Source organism: Papaver somniferum, chromosome 10 (genome assembly GCF_003573695.1).
Source record: "Papaver somniferum cultivar HN1 chromosome 10, ASM357369v1, whole genome shotgun sequence".
NCBI lineage: Eukaryota > Viridiplantae > Streptophyta > Magnoliopsida > Ranunculales > Papaveraceae > Papaver > Papaver somniferum.
This window is the reverse complement of record NC_039367.1, coordinates 108,584,932-108,607,996: the sequence shown is the minus strand read 5'-3', so window position 1 is coordinate 108,607,996 and position 23,065 is coordinate 108,584,932. Positions and strand designations below refer to the sequence as shown.

At 36.7% G+C, this 23,065-nt stretch overlaps 2 long non-coding RNA genes across 12 annotated transcripts; both read left to right on the top strand.

The window, feature by feature from the left end:
• Positions 1 to 5,508: 5,508 nt before the first annotated feature.
• LOC113318028 lies at positions 5,509 to 16,041 on the top strand. Of its 9 annotated transcripts, none has more exons than XR_003344229.1 (12): positions 5,509 to 5,943; positions 6,726 to 6,802; positions 7,721 to 7,863; positions 7,962 to 8,064; positions 8,890 to 9,174; positions 9,291 to 9,378; positions 9,549 to 9,668; positions 9,759 to 11,145; positions 11,272 to 11,384; positions 11,543 to 12,395; positions 15,309 to 15,376; positions 15,778 to 16,041. It is a non-coding gene; the product is annotated as an uncharacterized LOC113318028 (long non-coding RNA). The 9 variants fall into 9 exon arrangements; XR_003344230.1 differs by having other exon boundaries at positions 5,510 to 5,943; positions 15,309 to 15,353; XR_003344226.1 differs by lacking the exons at positions 15,309 to 15,376; positions 15,778 to 16,041 and adding an exon at positions 12,640 to 13,725 and having other exon boundaries at positions 5,671 to 5,943.
• A 1,089-nt stretch (positions 16,042 to 17,130) lies between these two features.
• On the top strand, positions 17,131 to 22,672 carry LOC113317723. 3 transcript variants are annotated; one of them, XR_003343900.1, is made up of 8 exons: positions 17,131 to 17,457; positions 17,750 to 17,835; positions 17,971 to 18,358; positions 18,850 to 19,288; positions 19,591 to 19,834; positions 20,506 to 20,619; positions 21,164 to 21,908; positions 21,980 to 22,672. It is a non-coding gene; the product is annotated as an uncharacterized LOC113317723 (long non-coding RNA). The 3 variants fall into 3 exon arrangements; XR_003343898.1 differs by having other exon boundaries at positions 17,589 to 17,835; XR_003343899.1 differs by having other exon boundaries at positions 17,589 to 17,835; positions 17,907 to 18,358.
• Positions 22,673 to 23,065: the final 393 nt, after the last annotated feature.

The window sequence follows — 23,065 nt, the reverse complement described above, 5'->3', positions numbered from 1 at the left end:
TGATTCGATAATGTAATCTTAGAACAATAAGAACAACTTTAAAATACTTACAAAGTTCTTAAGACTTGTTGTTGGGTCATTCGCGGTGTTCTTCCTCTTACGAGCCGTTAGTGCTTCAATTTCTTCCCTAATCACAGTAAGACGAGCAAAACCATTGTACCATGGCATGTAATCTTCATGACCTTCATGACCTTCGGTCACCTCATCCAAAAGAGTCAAATCGATTTTGTGGTCACGTCTTTAGTCCCTATAAGAAATCTCTGGTAGTTGAGCGCAATGGACGTCAATACTTTTTTTGGACGTGATGCACCTCTCCCTTACCACTTCATAGAATGGAGTATCACCGAGTACTTCTTGGACGTAACCCACTTTTCGCATTACCCGATGTGGATCGTACATTGAAAATCCTTGGGGGTAAAACAAGGGACCATAGTAGAATGCAACATCATTTCTCCTTACGATTATTCTTTCTTTTCTATCATCTAGATAAGGATAAAATATTACATCATCCGCAGTCATTTTGTCCAAGGCGACTCGCATCTTGATAAGTTGTTGTGGCATATCCTTCTCCTGAGCACCAGTAAAACTGTATCTTTGTCCTCTTGGCTTGTGACTCGCAAGCTTAGTGTTCACTTTGATGTGGGGATTGGCTTTCACCAAAGAAGGGGATTGATCATATATCCAAACCTATGCAAACAAAAAGTTTAGTAAGAATCTTATCTTATAAGCATTTTGCAAATATAAATGATTTAGACAATATAATTACTTGGAAGAGACATAGATTTCTGTTAACTTGCTTAGTGAGTGCCCTTGAAGCCTTTGTCAACTCTGCATTCAAGAAGGCAACCACTGCAGTACCCCAAGAATACATATGCATCTGATCAAAGGGATGCAATAGTTGAAGATACTTGTTGTCGACCAAGCTTCCGGAACTGTCGGGAAAGATACAGTTGCCTAAGACGTATAGAAAATAAGCTGACGCAGTAGCATTGATTCGCTCCAAATCCGCACTTCCTTTCTCATCATAGATCTTCTGGGTCCCGGAGTATGTGTCCCTCAACATCAGACTTAAATTCCTGCTTATATAACCATCCTTCATCACAAACATAGACTTCGACTTCTTCTCATCCCAACCGAACAAGATCTTGGTCAATTTTAAGAGATCCTCCCAAGAAATGTCATCATCGTAGCCATCTTTGATTGCTTTTCCCTCAACCTCGAGTCTTATAATTTGATGAGCATCATCGGGAGTTACCGCCATCTCACCGAATGGGAATAACATTGTATCAGTCTCTCCGTAGAACCTCTCACAGAATGCAGATACGGTAACTTTGTCATACTGAGTAGCTGAACTCTTCACCGCAGGCTATAGCCCGAAGTTCTTCACAATCGCTTTCACCTTGTCACATTCCTTATCAAGTGATTATCTCTTCATCATAGTGTTTGAAGCTTGGCGCCTCAAAAGACGGATGGCATGCTTGTGATCCTAAATACCAAAAACACAAAATTAAAAGAAATACAAACACTTGAAGCAAATTTAAGATAGATACACTTATATAAAAAATAAAGTTGGATTGAGATTACTTAGGGCAGTATTATGAATTTCACATGCCCATGAGTCTTTGTATCCGAAAAGAACATGTCCACCATCTTCTGAGGTCCGTGTGAAGGCTCACCATCTTTCAGTTCCTTCTTCAAGTGAGAGGGAGGCATGTGGAAATCAACTGGTTTAGTGATAACCCTCTTCGGTCTTACAGTTGCAGTTGCAGCTTGAGTTTGTTGATCATTACATGTTTCTTCTTCACCTTCTTCTTCTTCCTCTTCTTTATCCTCTTCCTCTTAAATAATTTCACCTTGTCCATCATTGTTATGTCCTCCAACAGGTGGCATGTCTTCATCATCATCATCATCATCATCATCATCATCATCATCATCATCGTTATCTCCTCTAGCAGCCGGAGTTATTTCAACGTCATCATCATTATTACCTCGTCTACCAGATGAAATTGATTGGTCTTCATCTGGAGTTTCATCTGAATCACTTGGTTCCGGTGGTGGTTGAGAATCATTCCGTTCACGGATCTTGAGCGTTCCCGGCTCAACGAGTGCCCCTCGATGTGTTGCAGTCAAGAGTTTGTCAACAACGGGAGGAGATCTTGAAGGAGGAGTAACACTTTTCTTCTTTCCCTTTTGCAACCTAAACAAGAACAATGAAACAAAAAATCAATAACTAGTCGTCAGGGTCAATATTTGAACAAGTAACGACTAAGTAACAAATAGTCTTAGTCGGAAGGGACGACAACTATAATCTATGCCGACTAAATAATAGTCGGCAGAGAAGTGTTCAAATACCATGCCGGATAATAACAAAATGGAACACAGGAAATACAAGGATTTTCTACACAGCTAGTCGGCAGGGTCAATGATCCATATAGTTCCGACTAATACTACGTCGGCAGGGTGGTATTCAAATACCATGCCGACTATTAACTATATGGACTCAGGAAACACAAACATTGTCAAAGCATTAATCGACATGATAGTAATTTCAAAATCCAACGACTATTAAAACCACATTTAGTCGGCATGATATTAAGGTTGAATATCGTGCCAACCCTGTAAATCGCATTTCCAGATATGAAAATTCGGCATGATATCCAACCTTGGAAGACAATGACTACATCTAAACATGAAAAGTCAGCAAGGTAGTGGAACAAACACCTTGTCGGCGTCGCAACTGCAGATTCACAAATTCAATTTTTCTGCCCGAATTTGATATGCATGCAAACATAAAATTGAAGTACTAGAGTGAGTTTAAGTAGGCCCTTACTTTCTCAATCGAGCCATTTCTTCGGTTCCAGCGGCGTCAGTGATTTCTTCTTCTTCAGCGGTTTTTTTCTTCTGTTTGTATTGAACTAAGTTTCCAATTCCAGGGTCATCTCGATTAGGTTTCTATTAGTATGTTTCACACGAGTAGGCTTTGGCTGCATGTTTGAAGATTAATAGACGATAGAATTTTCGAATTGACGATTACGACGAATTAATCGACGAGTTTTCGATGGATGTGTGGTGGGGGAAGACGGTATGGTAGAGGAGAAGAGGTAAGAGGAGAAGATGAAATGAAAATGAGTTGAAAAAACTGGTTAGGGTAATAAGAATTGGGTATATTAATTAAATACCCTTAGTTTTGACACCCAACAAAAATACCCTTATACAACAATAAATATACCCTTATCATTTAAAAACCTTATCCATTAAAATATAGATTACCTTAATACCCTCACTTATAATATTATCTTTCATTTAAAAACCTTATCCCTTAACAAATTTATTTCTATATAATTTCACAACCGCCGCCACCACCACCACCACCATTCCACCACTACCAGCATCGCCTCCACCGCCACTCCACCACGACCACCACCGCCATCAACATTCCACCACCACCACCACCGCCACTAATATTCCACCATCACTACTACCATTGTCGCTGTTGCCGCCACCACCACCATCGCGGCCACTACCGTCGTTGTCGCCGCCACCGCCGCGACCATCAAAATTCAGAACAAATAACTAGAAAATATCTCAGTTCAGTTGTGTCAACAGTGGAAGTGCGATCAACAATGGAAGTTGACCCAAAAATTTGGAACTCAGGAACAATGTTTTCAGATTATAGTGTCAACAACCAAAATTGATCCCTTTAAGTGGGATCAACAATTGAAGTTGATCCCATTAAGTGGGATCAACAATGGAAGTTGATCCACAAAAAATGGGATCAACAGTTGGAGTTGACACCATTTATATGAGTCTGTTTCCTATAAAAACCAATAAACCTGCCTGCAAACTGACATATCCTTAAGAAACAAAAGAATAACATTCATAAAAAAAAAAAAATCAGAATGTATGCCATTACAAACATAACAAGTACAAACTAAAAAACATAAAAAAAAGAAACCCAACTAGTATGAAACCTAAAAAACATGCAAAAAAAGTTGTAGTGAGTCAACTTCAACACATCCAGCCCTTTCGTGCTAGAGCAGTGAATTAAAAATCTCTGCAACAACCATCTTTGTCCTGCAACAACCAAAGTTTGAAAAAGAAAATACATATATGAATGAATGAACTTGGCGTGAGTCGAACACGCATCATCTGACGTGGAGTCAGTCATGCTACCATTGCACCACAAATTCAACATTTGAAGAACTTTACAACTATAAAATCTAACACCACCACCACTAACATTAGTCGAATAACAATACACATACCAGCAAGAAATTAAACTAACTTTTTTTAACAAACATGATTTAAACTACAAGCATGATTATACTTAATCCAAAGAAATTCTATCAACAATAGGAGTCAGTAGTTGATCCCATAAAAAATGTTGGCAACAACAGAAGTTGCAACAAGAGTTGATCCCCATAAATAGGATCAACAACAGTAGTTGATCCCATAAAAACTGAAGTTCATAGATTTTTCGACCATGAAACAAAACATCAAAATGATCCACCAACAACCTAAAAATCTAACTGCATACAATTTTTTTTTTGTAGCAAACATGATTTAAACTACAAGCATGACTATACTAATTCAAGGAAATGTTGTTAACAAATACGAGTTGATCCCGTAAATGGGATCAACAACTGTAGTTGATCCATAAAAACTGAAGACCACTACAACTACACTTGCCACAATCACCACCACCACTACAATAAGATCCACTACCACCAGTACAACACCGAATAAACACAAATCACCTAAATCTTTACCAGTAAATAATTAAAACACAATCACATAGAAATTATTGATTTCGTTGAATTTTATCGAATCAAAATCACAAGAAATTTAAACTAAAATTGATTGTTTACCTTTCCATTTAATCTTCATGTCCATTGGTATTAAGATCACACTTATCTTTCTTCAATAATCAATTTTCTTACCATATCACTAATTTCCCAGATCTGAAAATTAATGAAATCGAAATTATCAAATCTAAATCTGAAATTTATTGGTTCAAACGAATTGTTGTGAATCGTTGATGGATAGTTGTTGTTAATGATCTCACTCAAAGCACTCAAACCTCTCTCTTGAATCTCACTGGGAAAAAAATAAACAAAAACGTGGAGATAGAGATGCTGATGGTGGTAATGTTGACAATGATGGTGGTAATTAATGGCGTCGGAGATACATATGGTGGCTGCAATGAAGAAGATGGTGGCAGATTTGATTTTGAGATCTGAAATTAAAAGAAATAAAATGATTTTTCTTTAAAACTTTACTAATCTATCAGGGATGAATCAAAAATCTTATATACTGTTAGATATGCAGTTAATAGTGGAGGATGTGGTGGTGGCGATGGCGACGGCGGAGTTGGTGGTGGTAATTGCAGAAGCTTCGTTGGGAGTTGAGAGAGGATGAAAGAGAAGAAAAAATAAAATCTTAATTCTTAGATTTGAAGAGAATTAAAAGGGGAGGGATGAATATAGAAACCAAATTAATGTTAATGAACCACTAATCTATCTTACAAAAATAAGTGTGTTTTTGCTGATCCGACGGTTTTGGATCGGTGTTTTTTTGTGATCGATGGTCCTCATTTCCTCTCATTTTCTCTCGGAGTGGAGAGACAAATCGTGGTTCAGAATCAACCCATGTTTAGCGCCCGCATCCAACCGGTCAGATCAGAGTATCCATTATTATCCTCTTCGTCGGTTACGAAATCATTATTATCCTCTCAGAGCTCTTCCATTATTATCCTCTTCGTCGGTTACGAAATCATTATTATCCTCTCAGAGCTCTTCCGTTCAAAACCTTCCCCTAATATTCTTCTAACCGATTTTCATTAAAGACCCGCTAATAATATCTTCATACGTTACATGCAGCAGCATCCCTACATAAATCCTAGACGAGATCATCATCTCACCATGTTTCAGTCGCATCGATTTGGTAGGTCATCTGAGGAATTACACGGGTTTTTTTTATTGATTTGTTTCAATGACAGTTTGATTTTTCAACTTAAGTTCCTAATAAATTCAATTTTGTTGTTCACTTCGTATTTGTTCATCGCGTTCTAAAATTAACGATGCTGTGCTTAATGCTTTTACTGATCAAGTTTCTTTATGCGTTGAACTTTTAAGCCGTAGGAACCTTTCAGTTGTAGGTTTCGATTGTTGTATTCAGAAAATCATCAGAATACTAAACATCTTAGGTGAGTCAATTTTGTTTATGATTGTTTTAGGTTGATTTAGTTCCTGATAATTTTATAATGATCGACCCCTTCAGTATTCTAAATCTGTGAATGAATGATTGTTACCAAATTAAGTGACAAATAAACATCTCATTTCTTATGCATATTAGATTGTTTTTGTTGGTGTACCACATTTTCCGAGGGAAACCAGCATGCATCCATCCTAGGTAAAGGTCAATTGAATTCTACTTGGTTTGTGATGTACTAGGTTAGGATTTGAATATCTTTGTGTTGGAACTCTTATGATAAGCCCAGTTATCTAAATTAGAGTTACCTCATCAGGTATCTAAATTCAGTCAGTTTTAGGTTTGAAGGAGCACCTATCTATCATCCGTCTAATAGATGTTTGAATGGTGTATATGTAAAGTTTATACTCATTTTGTTGAATGCCACTTCGTATTTGTTCATCGCGTTCTAAAATTAACGATGCTGTGCTTAATGCTTTTACTGATCAAGTTTCTTTATGCGTTGAACTTTTCAGCCGTAGGAACCTGCTTTAGCAGTATTGACAACGAGGAGCAATGCACCATGGATAAAACTGGTGAACCAATTCTCTGGGTAGGAAAAATAAGAAATGTCTGTTGGATCAATTTTGTTATGATAAATTCAAAACTAAATCACCCTGCGTTTTCATGTAGCGGTATTGTAGACAGAGTGTTCTTTTTTTGTGTATCAGAGGTGATAACTGCCAATGTTTCTAATTTTTTCCTAGGCTGTATTTTTCTAAATCTGACACCCTGGGATTGTGAACCCATACTTAAGAAGAAAACTTTTGACATTTTCCATCCGCTTCTTACCGTGAATTGTAGCAGAGTCGAGTGTTTTGATCCTTTACTCTATGTTTGCAGTATATGGCTTTTGGAAATGTTTTCTTAAAACATATTGATTGAATATGTTAGGAACTTTGATGGTCATTTGAGTATGTATATGTTCAAGAGAAAAACGAAATGAATCTATGAAGCACATAAGTTAAACAGTAAACTGTTTTTTGCTGCTCATCTTGAAAAGCATGACTGAGTAGCCAAATCGACCAGGTTGAATTAGAACTACATTTTCCTATTTTTCTTCTTATTTGGCTTATTTGACGTAGTTGTCACCTCATGTAGTATGTAGAATATAAACCGGTACATAGTTATTTGAAATTTTAGGTTGATGTTGTAGAAAACCCACCGCAGAGTGATCTAGGTTGAACGTATTCTTTTGCTAAGCAATGATAAAGCAAAATTCTCTTGAAGGCATGCAGTCAAATCTTGGTTTTGTTTATCGAATTTAATCAATATTATTGATCAGCCACTGCACTATTATTTTCCAGCTACATTTTTCTCTTCCTTGGTCCTTTACATATTTTACATGCTATGGTCTTTCACTCCAATCCTCTACTTTTAGCGAAGCGTTATCTTATGGGCAGATGAACCTAAAATTTGATGATTTAATTGGGTCATTGTCTCCAACAAAATTTGGGTTTGTTTCACACAGATAGTGTGCTTCACCATAAACGACAATTATTTGTTGAAGTTTAAACACGGATGAAGTATCAATTCGTGATAAATTGCAGATTTCAGCAGCACTTTTGTGCATCATTGGCTTACTGATTGACCACGATACTGTATATTTAAAGGGTACGATTCAGCCAAGCTATTCATGTAGAAAACCAGTACCCACTCATGCAAGATATTTACTGATCAAGAGTCCTCAGCTGGTGATGTTTTTATTCCAGGTGTATGGGCGGTTTGTGCTGACCAACATTCCTAATTTATTGCCTTTGATGTTCTCCTCTTTTGAAGAACCACTTTATCGAATTAAAGGATGAACGTGTTAAGGTAATATAATTGCATTTTATTGTGTTATGATGTTGCATTTTTTTGGCATTCAGTGGATACAATGCTTTAACGAAATTAGAGACCAATCAAGTATCAAATTTTTGTTATCCATTTTGGCTACTTTCTAATTAATTAATGTTGCATAAAAGAGAAGGAAAACATGTTTTTTTTTTCATTGTAAGTGTGCCTATGACTGCCACTTTTACCACTTTGATCCTGAGTATACGGCAAGACGTACTGATTATTGTTAAACTAAAGCACTTTGTAGAAAACTGCCTTAAACCAAGGATAAAGCGCATTATGATTATCTTCTCTATTTAGATGTCCTTATTAATTAAATCTGTTTGTTTCTTTTTATTACTATATTTTTCTAGGTAGTAAAAATTGGAAGTCACAAAGAAGTTGTAGTCTACTGCTGCTTTTGGTTTTTATCTTCTTAAACGGTTCAAATGGCCTATTAGCATAACAGATTTGTTTGATGATTTCGTTGGTGTTCACCTTGGTAATGTCTGTTTTTCTTTTAGTCAGCTTAAGTGGTGTCAATCAGAGTGTTCTTTATATTGGCTTCTAAAAATGTTGGGTATCTAAAATGGTTGGTATTCTACATTGTGCAAACTAACCGGGGATTGGTTATTTTGTTTGTTTTTATGATTGGTCAAGGGGACTGGATATTTTGTATCAGGATGTTAAATAAGGGTGCGAGTCATTTGACTAGGTGTAGACACTAAATATGACTCCCTGTGATATGGGTAAATTAAATGCGTCATAATGTGCCCGTCAGGGAATTTAATCGGCAGAGGCCGACGTTTCTTGATATTTTTGCAGTGCTCGATAAAGGAAATGAAGGCAATGAGACGGATTTAGCTGATTCAGATGCCATGGCCGTGTTAAAGAGGGTTGAATCCTAGCTTGCATATTCATTTGCGGAAGTCGACACGGAAGCAGTAAACTATATGGAGGAAAGGTTTTTACATGAGAATGAGAACGAAAAGGTATTTTTTTCAACTGATATTTTCCATTTTTACTTGATTTTATCTTTTTCAGTTTGGCAGGAAATGAAGAGCCCCTCAGACATGAGTCACCACAGTGTGACTTAAGTCGATGTTGCAGGTGCGTCTTCAATTGATATCTTCCATATTTTCTTATTTTATCATCTTTTGTTTTTGCAATTCGTGGTTGTTCTACTCAAATCTTATGAACCCGATTTTTCTTTTATTTTTTTCCAGGAAAAATGAAGATGCCTCCTTAACTTACATGAGTCACCACTGAAGTTACCAGCCTAGACGTGGGCATGCTCCATGGAAAATGTTGAATGTAGGCCATCACATCACAATTTCAAATTACATTTCAAATAATCCATATGCACGAATTTCTCATAACATGCTAGAATTGAACCAACGATGTATATTTTGCTTACTGTTATCTTCTTCCAAGTTTGCTTAACATGTTATTGTTCTGTTTTAATATGCTAAACCCCACAACAGGAGACAAAGTTGGTCTTCCAGTTTACGTGGAGTCCCCATGGGGTCTTTCACGAGAATTGTCATCTAGACTCTCAACTAGTTGTTCGATAGAGATGAATGGAAACCATGACCAATTTGAATGTGAGTTACTCCACTAAGGAAGTTAGAATCTTTCATGTGGTGTACACCGTCGAAGTTTCCACCAGTGAGTTTAATATTTTTTTCTTGCAGGGGTTATAAATTTGTCCAAGAATATCACGAGAGTTTAAAACACAGATGTGTGGGAAGAACCAATTTCTTGAACTTGGTATACTTTGGTGGAGCCTTTTGTGGCTGAAAACATTCCAAATTAGTACTTAAAAGTATAGAGTTCAAAGATTGTACTCAATATGTACTGATATTAACAGTTATTAGCTTCATATAGTTCATTCATTCTGGTGTCTAAATGGTCTAACACAGTCAAAATCCATCTGCTTGGTTACCATGTGAAGTTCAGATTCAGCTTGGAATAGCTACTTAATGTTAGATTGTAGTCGTGGTCAAATAGCCAAAGCAACCAACAAAATTAGTGGTTCCAAAACGTTCAATTGTGAGTTTACTTCTCAGTTCTCACATTAATGGTCAATAGGATTAGGATCATAGAACCAGTGATTAATTTTTTTATTTTTTCCAATCAAAAAGAACAAGATTTCTTTGATTGTTCTTCATAGAAAATTGTCATGCTGGATTTTCCTGACAAATACTCGGGCCGATGGAACCCAACGGGCCGATAATGTGAATGCCAAAGAAACGAAACCCATTCGTTTGTCCGTATTAAGACCTAAGGTAAGGATTTGAGAACCCCACCAAAATAACACAAATCGTCGTCTGGGCCGTTACGGTACGGGTCATATTTAGTGGGTTTATAGATGGAGAGGGATATCGTTACGGTACGGGTCATATTTAGTGGGTTTATAGATGGAGAGGAGTATTTTTATTGCATGATAAAGATATTTGTGTAGCCCATCAAAACAAGGATTAATTATATAATCAATGCTCATAAAACAGGAGTGTTTGGTGTGTCAGGCAACAGTTGGGATATATTCAGTTTTCTAACCGGCAGTTGGGATCTTCTCCCCCTTCCAGGATTTCATCTCATATTTAAATCCAACGGTGGTCAACAGTATAAGCCCAAGTCTTTGAACATGCCATACCTCTCTTAAATTGTATCGTGATACTTTCCCATTTGTTTAATTAGCTTAAATGTTTTTGCTTCATGCGTTTCATTTTTATTTCCTTAGCAGCCTACTTCTTTGAATTCCATCGGCTAAAAAAAAAAACTCTGAAACCTCTTTAACAGGGAAGATGATCCGAATGGTTTTTTAATGAATTTAATCTTCACCAATTAACGTCACAGTTTCACATTACTCTCTTTGCTATCGGGGACTATGATTCTGAAACCCAAGAAAATCTCTAAACAGAAATATCTCCCAATTGTGAATGATCAAATCGTTTCTTCTACAGCCAATTATCATCATGGGAAAAAATGGTGATCAATTTGTCTGAAGAGTTTTCCCTTTCTGAAGTAATTTATCGATTAAGCTTTCTGGGAAGGAAACCATGGAGGAAAACGATTAAGGTGAGCTTTTGTTTTCTGGATCTTTACAACTATATATTAATAAAATCCTAATTTTTGAAATTGTGTTGTTATCTAGCTGACGCCTGACTATTTTGAGATTTTAGATTATCCCTTTTTTTGTTCCAGACTCCAGTAATAAGCGTTTACTTCGATCATTTTGCTGTTAAGTTTTTCTTTGTCCTGCCCATGCGGATCATACAGCTGATTAGTTGTGAACGACAATGACCTATTGGGTCCAGGTATACCATGCAATCCCTATTTGCTACACTGTTTGCTTTTCACTCTTTTCTTGCTATATTTTTAGGTTTCTTTCACTATTTCAGTTGTAAACTAATGTTGTATTTAAGGTGCTCGATAAATTTCCGAAAATGACTTTTCTTTTTGGTTATTTGGGTAGTTGCTGCTTAACATGGTGAAAGCTGCATCTGCATCTGCTTAACATGGTGAAATCTTTTTTTTTTTTTCGTTTTTTTTTATTTATTTATGATGTTATCTCTTTTAAAAGGAAAATCTGCAAGGGGAGATCGAACTACAAATGGTAACACAATTATGAAATATATTCAGGTTTGGATCAGTCGGTGTTGCTAACTTTAATCCATATCCATTCAGGTTTCCAGGAGGTCTACATGCAGTCAAAGTGCTTGATTCATCACCTATATAATTAAGCTCTCCGATATAAGGTGTGGGTCTGTGACAAAGGTATCTTTAGTAATTAACTTTATTTTCTTAGACGAGATACCATAAAGATATTTCTATCCTGCAGATAGAAAGAAAATTATAGGGAAAAAAAGGTAATTCCTTAGTTGATTGATTAAGATATAATGCACTAACCAGCTACTGCATGAGGAATTGTCATTCAACTATGGTAAGCTCACTCCGTGGAATTGTCTGGAGGTGTTGAAATTTGGACCGGAGAAGGTCTATATACTGTACTGAGTGCATTTGCTACAATCAAAATACTATGATGTTCTCCATCCACAGAGTGTATTTGTTCAGTGTTTAATAATAGTCAACCAACCTCAACCATAATAGATTACAAGGTTTCATCTAACAGAACATACTAATGAGTAGGACTGCCTAAACATCTAATTGAACTAACATGCCCACCCATTACTATTTTTGCTAGGTGAAGCTTAATTAAAAGTAATTATCTCTTACATAAGCAATTCCGCGTACCATCCATCTCTGTTCAGTGCATGATGCAAGGTTCGGTGTGAATGGGATAAACAATTGTGCATTGAAATTCACAAGTAAGTGTACACAATATATTCTTCCCTTACTTTAGATGTTACCATGACACATCCTTTTGAATTTTACAAATAAACAGTCTTGAGCTTCACTTAAAAGAAGGCTAAAAAAATTTGACAAGTGTTTTTTATATCGCATCACCAAGTAATATGCAGCTATATTTTAGGCTGAGAATCACCACAGGGTTGATATATCTGGGAAGTCTATCCTAATTGATGATAGAGCTCTTTGTTGGATATATTGCAGAAATCCAGCAATGACACCAATTAGGCACCATAATGAGCATGAGCTCTGCCACTAAGTTCACAAGAGTGATTTCTCTTCTTAGCATGTTAATGGTGTATAACTGAAACCATTACAAAAATAATTAAATGGATCTGACATATTCACTACAACACGTGGACCACAGGTCTGGGGAGATTCCGAATGCTAAATTGATGTGTCTAGAGACATTTCCAGCCTTATTATATACTCTGTATAAAATGGATTTTGTGTCATTAATTGTCTTTTGTAATTCTTTTAGAGAGACATCGTTCCTAATTTTATTTTTTTTATCATTATACCTTTATGTATGATCTTTAAGATTCAAAAGTGAAAACCATGTTCCAAAATATAAAATAAATTAAGAATGGTCAAGCTGTAAACTTCTTTCTTCATCGCTATTTATGGAAGTAGAATTGGGTTGTTGACTGGACTACCTTACATATTTCATGCCGTTACGACTAGAAAATATACACCGCCATTTAAACATAAATGCATTAGGTTATTGGCAGCACTATGAAGGTAAACCTTATATGGGTTGAACTCACAACGATTGCATAGGTTCAACGATGTCATCTCTTTAAGTATTCGAACCGGTACAAAAATCCAGATTGAACAACATAATTATGCATCAGTGGTGGGTTGATTTAGTTCTTTAAGCTTTGGTTATAAATCGCAGATTCTGAATAGAGGTTTTGCACATATTCGAATTCTGAATAGATGTTATGTAGTTTCTGGAGCGAAAAGAGAAAAGGTTGTTAATCTACTATAACATTATCTCATCTGTAGAGTAAGGCTTTACACCCCTGTGTTATTCTTATATATGTTACCTTACTAAACTTTGGTCTGCGTGTTTCAGTTACATTCTGGCTTGTTTCACAAGGTTCCATGATCCGTTTTTAGGTATAGGCCAAGAAACAATCTTCTAGTAATTCTAGAAAGTAGTTCTTAATCCTAGAAAGAAATCTTAAGAGTCCTATTTTTAGAAGATTACAAACATAGGGGAGTTTCCAAACCTAGAATAACTAGACTATAGAAGTGGTGCTACCCTATAAATAGGGTGCAAGAGAGTACCTGTAGGGGGCAGATAAAATACAATGAAGAAGAAAAAGAAGAAGAAGAAGGGTACAACTCCTAGGGTAGAAAGCAACTTAAAGGAAAACGTTGTAAAACTCATTCACTTTAGCAATAAAACTAAGGTTCCAATTGCAATGTGTTTGTTCTTTTATTCTACTTGTTTATTGATTCTCTATCTATCATATTGGGGTCTGTAAATTGATCAGTGGTATCAGAGTCAGAAGATAAGTAAGCAATCTTTCCGGAGATGTATGGGAAGACTTTTATCCAAGGGTAACGAAGTATTATCAGTAGATCCTAATATTAATAAAAGAAAGAAAGCTATGTTTATTGAGATGAAGAATCAACCCTATGGAACAGAGCAGTCAAGAACCGAAGAAGGCGAGATTGTGAAAACTGTCCTTAAAGAAGGGAGAACTAATTATGTATTGGCAAACAGGAACAACCAATATTGTGAGAATTGCAAAACTGATCACTATAAAGAAGGATGTTGGAAATTGCATTTGGAGTTGAGACCAGCATGGTGGAAAGACCGCCCGCAAGCTACCACAATCATCTACAATAAAGAAAAGAAGAAACAACTTATGTCTGCACAACAAACCAAACACTTGGTAAATGCTAGTCAGAAATTTAGCCTACTCACGGTTCGACAAGTTGTCAAACAACCTAGTGCATTGGTGGTTTGTGCAAACTCTGACGAGTGCGCTAAAACCGAAAAGATCGATCTGCAACAGTTGTTAGAAGAGTTTGGAAACACCCTGCAACAGCCGCAGAAGTTACCACCAACACAGCGCGTGGAACCTGGAATCCAACTACTTGACGAGCAAAACAAGTCGCCATCATTACAATTTGTGCAAGACTTAGCTCAAGTGAAGTATAATTGGAGAACAAGTATTGTTTGAAGAATCTCTTAAAGGGAAAGTTTGAGGCATGCAAAGTGGTACTCAAGAGTGCAGCTGCAGGATAAACTTCCGTGTATCGTAACTCAATGCTTTTGAGGGACCAAAAGCCTCCTGATGGGGGAGGTCTGATCCGTTTTTAGGTATAGGCCAAGAAACAATCTTCTAGTAATTCTAGAAAGTAGTTCTTAATCCTAGAAAGAAATCTTAGGAGTCTTATTTTTAGAAGATTACGAACATAGGGAGTTTCCAAACCTAGAATAACTAAGAATATAGAAGTAGTGCTACCCTATAAATAGGGTGCAAGAGAGTACCTGTAGGGGGCAGAGAAAATACAATGAAGAAGAAAAAGAAGAAGAAGAAGGGTACAACTCCTAGGGCAGAAAACAACTTAAAGGAAAACGTTGTAAAACTCATTCACTTTAGCAATAAAACTAAGGTTCCAATTGCAATGTGTTTGTTCTTTTATTCTACTTGTTTATTGATTCTCTATCTATCATATTGGAGTCTGAAAATTGATCATCCCATATATGTGAATTTTATGATATATTTCATACTATTGTTTATATTTAGCATGTTTGATATATGTGTTCCATTCATCCCTTGGAGATTTCTTATGTTGGGTTAAAATATTTATCCAAGTGTTTGTGCATTTGGTCGTGATGTGTTTTGATGCAGGAGGATGGAGACGTAGTTCTGGAAAAAGGTGCCTGCAATACTGAGGTAATATGTTGTGCTTTTACTGGGTAAGTTCTGTGTTTCACCTCTTAACATTCACTTGGAAATGTAATATATGAACCAATGAACTGAAATATAGACCTCAAATGCATACACCATTTAAACGTTGGCGGAGTTTATACAATATATCGAAGCTAATAATGTTGTTGAGGCACTATACACACTCATTTTATGTCACGGTATTCATTGAAAGTGTTGTTATTTTAACCTATTAGTATGATGTTAGTTACTATTAGTATGTTGTAGGTTACGCACATCCACTATATGAGACCCTTTCTCTTAAACTCTATTAGGAGTTGTTGGTGCAAAAATATTCACCCAACACTCTTCGAGATATGTGTAGATGGATTAAATCTCCGTCGTTGATTTGATTCCACCAAAGATGCTGAAGAAATTGTGATTGATGTAGGTTGATCGATCTCCAACTACTGACTCAAATCCATAAAAGATTGCTGATGTGAATGATGTTGAATGGCGGGGGTACCTACAAAAAACACTCCGATGCTAAAGTCAGAGAGAGTTTCTTCACAGGTGTATTGTGTGGAAAGGATTAGAAAATTTGTACCTTTTGAGTTAAGATTTAGCCTCTATTTATAGGCAGAAAGTAGGTCTAACTTTAGGGTTTTCATAGTTATCTTAATAACTTCCCTTACCTGTACAAATCCAAGAAAACAACCAGATCCATAATAAAAATTTTTATCTATCATAATTCTGCTTTATCTTAATTATTATCTTGAATAATAATTATCCTCTCTCTTAGGAACTATAATTATATTAAGTAATTATAATATCTAAACTAATTCCTTCCTATTTCTGTTAGGGTTTTTGCATTTATCTTAGTTATTATCTTAAATAATAATTAAAACTAAAGATAATTATCCTCTTTCTGTTAGGGTTTCTATAATTATGTTAGATATTAACTATAAGTACCCAAGATAATTATCCCATGGTAATATTTATCCTCTTTTTGTTAGGATTCAATATAACCATAACTATTTTAGATAATTCCAAAGTCAATATTCAAAATATCCTAGTCCTCGTGACCTTAGCCAAATTTAAACCCCTTTCCTGGAGAGAGGATAATTTGGATTGATGGACCGATCCATGGGTTCTAAGAGGTAACCCATGGGTTTTTGGGCTTCCATAATAAGCAAAAATGGTTTCCATAATAAACCAAATGAGCTTCAATAATAAGCTAACTGGACTTCCCAAATAAGCCAGTCATGTTTCCATAATAAAAGAGATGGGCTTCAATAATAAGCCAACTGGACTTCCCAAATAAGCCAGTTGTGTTTCTATAATAAATGAAATGGGCTTTATTAATAAGCCATTATCCATATACCGTTTTAGTATGGTACAAACATCGCCCCTCTTACTTGTCGAAGGATTAAGAAAATTAAATGCCAAACTGATCATCGTGGCTTGTCTATAATCGCCTCAAGCCATTTATCTGCCTCCCTTCATATCCTTGGCCAACTGGTTGTTTGGAGTCGCCCCAAGCTCAGCTTAATAATAATAATAACAATAAGTCAAAGCACCTAAATGTACTTAACATTTCATATTCCAATATTCCTTGAACACCAAACATGCCGAGCTTGGTATGACCTCGTGCTCTATTTTTAGCCACAGGTCCATGTGATAAGTTCTTTTAAACTTTGTAATCTTTGCCTTGAGCAGTGAGCACTATACGTCAAAATGGGCCCATTAGTTTTTACCCATCAAGGCATCAACTAACACATCACAATTACTTTGGAATGGAAACGTAGCCGCTAGAAACTCTTTTTTAGTATGCAGAATAAAATAACCCATTCCCTTGCGATTGATGCCAACGTTTGGTGTTTCGGCTTTGATTGCAAACCGTAACCGCCAAAAATCCAAGTACAGTAAATTATTTGCCTTCTTTATTAACGCCTAATTTCTCTTTTGCAGTGTGTCCCATGAGAAAACGAACTTCCAGGATCAAGACTGGTGGTTATACGGGACTGGACGCCAGTTTGCTACGCGCGGCTTCCCACCTTCCTTCCTTGTCTGGGACAGTATTTCTCCTACTTTCCTACTTAAAGTAATCTCCAATCGCAATGACTCTTAGGTAAGGTCCTTGTTGCTACTGCATACGCTTTAAATGTGCCGTTGTTGATTGACGATGAAGAACCAAGCTCATGATTTTCGAATGTTGTATGGTGTATGAATGATGGGTTTAATATGAATTAAACTTCGCAGGATTTTTTTGTTTTTTGTTTTGAGACATTGAAAGCCATAAAATTTTAAAACTATGGAAAGAAGAGTATGGCTCACGACCTGTTTGATAAAAAGTCTTAGTGACCACTCCTGTTTCTTGCATCATCTTTCCAAATCTCATCCTTTCTGACGCGTGTCTCTAGCAATAACCTTCATACCAAGATTATACGCAATTGCAGCAGTATCCTTGGTAGTTCGACGTTGTCCTTGGAGTTGGCAGTAACAAAAGGTAAGCTTCCATAATCTCACGTACCTTGGATGATGTTTCTTCAGCTGATGCTCGTAATCTTCAATCTGTAGTTTGTATATCTAGATGACAATTTTCGATCCACCGTGAATCCTCTGCTTTGATTTCTCGTGCAAGGATCTGCCCTTGGTAGCTTAATCTTGCTTTGCCACTTCACTTGGACTGGAACGACAACACCACGTCAACCAATTTGTACATGTCAGTTGTCCTTGCTTGAGATTGGGTTGGTTGATCATTCTGTTTGTTTTCGAACTTGAGAAATCTCCAATGGGTGGCACACGTTATAAAAGCCCATTAGCCTCCGCTTCTCATCCACTCACGTCCATATCAACTTGTGGAAAGTATAGCTGTCAACACTAGAAATGCGACAACTTGTGAAACTCTCAAAGTTCTAGTCCGTGTCAAATATGTATTTCCTTTCTTTTACGGTGGTTAATCTCATTCTAAATGAGCGTCTTCGCCACCTCCTTTCACTGCCCACAACGGAAGTTTGCTACCACCTCAGGTAACTCGAGCACTGTCTCTGCACCTATCTTAGTTCTTTCCTTTAAGATCGCTAGTAGTCTTTGAACTGTACGGGACTTGCTTTTCTTTTAACTATACTAGATTATCATCAATATGTCCAGCAACTTGTCATCACCTTCCATGAAAGAAACTTTATATGATTGACCATAACATGCAATCGGATTAGACCCCTCAGGAGATGCACCACAAGAACCGCATAACGGTTCTTGATAGCAACCTCTATGATCATCTACTTCTTAACTGATTAGCCTCTAGGATATTTCAGTGGTCTGTAGTCACACCGAAGACAGCTTCCTTCAATAATAAACATTCAAAATTCTTGGTTTTCTCTTTAATAGAAAATGTTCCAAGCTATTTAATTTTCTCTTTAATAGAAAATATTTTGAGACATATGCGCGCGTGAAATGTTTCTTACATCGTTACCGAAGATTTTACCTTATTTGAATGCATCTTTCTCCTGTATTTTACTAGGTACATTCTTTCCGTTTTCAGAAATGATCATCACTAGTACATCGAATCTGCAAGTTTTTGCAGATGTCTATCGCCCCTATTCTTACAAATGCTACTGCTTCTACCCATTTAGTGAAGTAGTAAGTTGCAGCTAACAAATACTTGACGCCCCCCAGTGCAGCTGGAAACGAACCTACAATATCCAATCCTCACTTGTTGAACGTCCACGGTCTCACAACCAGATGCAACTCATTCGCTGGTCTCTTTATAAGAGGGCCATGCAGCTGAAAAGCCAAGCATTTTCTTATATAGTCCTTGCGTCACTCTGCATATAAGGCCAGAAGTGCTATTGAGATAAAAGCCTATGCGCTAGACTCCTGCCTTCAAAATGATCCTCACAGCACCCTTCATGTGCCTCAGCGAAGAATTGCTTCCCTCCCTCTCTAGTAACACAAGGAAGGTATAGTTCCATTGCAATTTGCCTTTCGTTTTTAGAAAATCATTAAAAGTATTTCCTTATTAAGTACTTGCAAAAAGTGTTCTCAATTCTCACCGGGCGTTGGTCGTTCCTTCAACCCTAGCCGCCCCCATTACTTGTAGTGATATTGAAAAGGACGCCCCGTGTTGTCTGACCTTTTTGAAACGTGTTGATTTTTCTTCGGATTATGCCACACTTTAGACTTTCGTAGCTCATATCTGATCAATATTCCCATACTGCCAACCGACACATGCTTATATGACTAACTAAGTATTAGTTCTCAGATGAATTTGTGGACGTGTTACCGCCTCCATCCTCAACAAAGCTACTACCTGAAGCCATTTGGTGATGCAGTCAATTGCATCTAGCAAGTAGTGCACGCCCCCAGGTGCAGTGCAGTCTTTAGTCCAGAGACTATTGCTTCATACTCCGATTGATTATTTAAAGCTGCAAATCTTAGTTGGACAGCTTTTTCTCCTGGGAAACTAGTACACAACCAACGCTTGTACCATCCGTGTTTGCTGATCCGTAAGTGTAAATTTTCCATGTTCTACTATCTCCTCTTAAGTAATTCTACCGAGTCTTTGATACTCTCCTACATATCACTTTTAATGCTTTTTTACTTGCTTTTACACGTTCCCTTGGAAATGTCTCCGAGACTCCAAGTGAACACATCTTTATTTTCTTTCAAAAGACAAGCTTTCTTTCTCATTTACCGGCGATTTCGCACCAATAAACATTGTATGCTCTTTGCTGATCCCGGATTCGTACCTCTATCAACTCTTCAATAGTTGGTAGTCCTCCTTCCCTCTTCCTCGTTATAGGTTGGGTTCCTCGATTAGAGGTTGGGCAGCACTACGGTTGTTATAAATTCCTTCCGACTTGGAGCATCTCCGAGCCTTTTTAATTCTGACCTTTTGTACTCTTCCTTCGTTCTTTGAGTACCTTCTTCGTTTCCTGCTCTTACTGGATTTTTTTTTGTCTTTAATCGAAACAATTCCTTTACGCTCTTTCAGCTCCAACTTTTATTAAAATATTTTGTTTTCTATTGATGTTCTCTTTCGTTTCCTAGCTTGCATTTCTTGTACGATATTGCCGGAACTATTTGATTTTGCATGGAAATTCGTCTCCTTTGTTTTTCTCTTTGATAGAAAAACGCTTCAATTTATTAAACTTGTTTATCTCTCACTCGAATGCAGGTTGCTCCCGTATCTTGTTAGGCACATTGACTGCCCATATGTTCCCGTACTTGCCTAGAATTTGCCGACTCAACGCTTTTGTGTCTGCGAATTACGACAATCTCTGGTGTACAGGTAGACTCTCTCTAGAGATTTTTTTCGTACATTTCTTTTCTTTCGCTCCAGCTCCTTTACCAAACGCTTTCCGTTTTCTCCTTTTGTTTCATCTTTTGTTGAAACATTTCTGCTCTTATTCTTGAAGTAATTCTTTCAAAGCACTTCTCTTTTGTTTTTCTCTTTTCTAGAAAAACATTGCAACTATTTTCTTAATAAGCAAAACACTTCGTTTTTGTCTTCCTCTTTATTAGAAAAACATTGCAAATATTTCCTCCCCATGCGTGCTTTAATATTTTCCTTTCGCTCCTTTATATTAAAGCACTTTCTTCTCGCCTTTCTCTTTATTAGAAAGACATCACAGCAATTTCCTTAACAATTAAAACTTTTCATTTATGCCTTTCTCTCTTTATTAGAAAAACATTACAACTGTTTCCTTATTAACCCAAACACTTCGTGTTTGTTTTTCTCTTTATTAGAAAAATAAAGCTAGTACTTCTTTAATAAATACATACGAAGGCGTTCTCAATTGAGACTATAAACTTGATTTATAATGTAACAACAGGTGAAGATTTACCTTCCCAGGCGTTCGTTCCTAAGTGGCTATGTTCTTCTCTCTGAACGGTCTTTCTCATGCCTGGATATTTTTGAGTGGTCCCTGATGACGTGATTGTCCCTATGTCTGCGCCTTTCGTGTTCGGCCCAGATCGCCTATCTTGGTCAATTGTGTAATAATGACCATCATAAGGTATATAACGATCATAATAATCGTTGTTATGAGGATCAAAACTGTGTTGTCGATCAATTCTGACACTTTCGATTATTCTTTACGGCATGCGGTGTCACACTCTTGGCGTGTACGACGGTTTGACATGCTGCTTTCGGAGCATGAGACGGCTACTTCTTCAAGTTCTTATTTTTTTTATTGTGTTTCTGAGTTGCTTGTTTTTCTTTTCCAACTCTTGGTAACGTTCACGTAGTGCCAAATCGATAAGCATCACTTGTGGATTATTAACTTGTACTATATGTGGAGATGACGCACACCTCTACTAGCAATAGTTTCAATATGAATACCCTGAGTGCTTGGGTGCTGATTTCCAACTTTTTCCCTGACGATTGAGGTTTCTCTACTGGTACGAGGAGGTGTTTTACGTACCAAAGTATTGTTTCCCGTGAAATTTGGACATGTTCTAACAGAATGAGCAACTGATGTTGTTGATGAAAGTGATGTCTCCACTCCATTCTTGTAAGTCTGGACGACATCGCTTCGTATTGTTCGATTGATGACGCCTTGAGAAGGACGATTTCGGGTAAGTGTATCACCATTCCTTCCATGTTGATTTGCTTGTGAAGCATCCATGTGATTTCTTTCTTTTTGCAGCTTTTCGTAACACCAATATTACAACAAAAAACAAGTGTGATAACTGTTGTTGTTTCTGGAAACTGTTGTTGTTTCTGAGAAGATCTGCAACGCTTGATTGGCTGTCGCTGGTTCTGAAAACAATTGTTGTTTCTGAGAAGATCTGCAACACTTGACTGGCTGTTGCTGTTTCTGGAACTGTTGCAGAAACTTCTCTTCTAAAAAAAACTTGGGAAAACAACTTTTTTCTCAAGGGGAGCACGATCTTTTTGCTCGTAGTCCCCTTAGTCGGCGCCAAAAGATGTTGGTGCAAAAATATTCACCTAACACTCTTCGAGATATGTGTAGATGGATTAAATCTCCGTCGTTGATTTGATTCCACCAAAGATGCTGAAGAAATTGTGATTGATGTAGATTGATCGATCTCCAGCTACTGACTCAAATCCATAAAAGATTGCTGATGTGAATGATGTTGAATGGTGGGAGTACCTGCAAAAAACACTCCGATGCTAAAGTCAGAGAGAGTTTCTTCACAGGTATATTGTGTGGAAAGGATTAGAAAATTTGTACCTTTTGAGTTAGGATTTAGCCTCTATTTATAGGCAGAAAGTAGGTCTAGCTTTAGGGTTTTCATAGTTATCTTAATAACTTCTCTTACCTGTACAAATCCAAGAAAACAACCAGATCCATAATAAAGTTTTTTATTTATCATAATTCTGATTTATCTTAATAATTATCATGAATAATAATTATCCTCTCTCTTAGGAACTATAATTAGATTAAATAATTATAATATCTAAACTAATTCCTTCCTCTTTCTATTAGGGTTTTTGCATTTATCTTAATTATTATCTTAAATAATAATTAAAACTAAAGATAATTATCTCTTTCTGTTAGGGTTTCTATAATTATGTTAGATATTAACTATAACTACCCAAGATAATTATCCCATGGTAATATTTATCCTCTTTTTGTTAGGATTCAATATAACCATAACTATTTTAGATAATTCCAAAGCCAATATTCAAAATATCCTAGTTCTCATGACCTTATCCAAATTTAAACACCTTTCCTGGAGAGAGGATAATTTGGGTTGGTGGACCGATC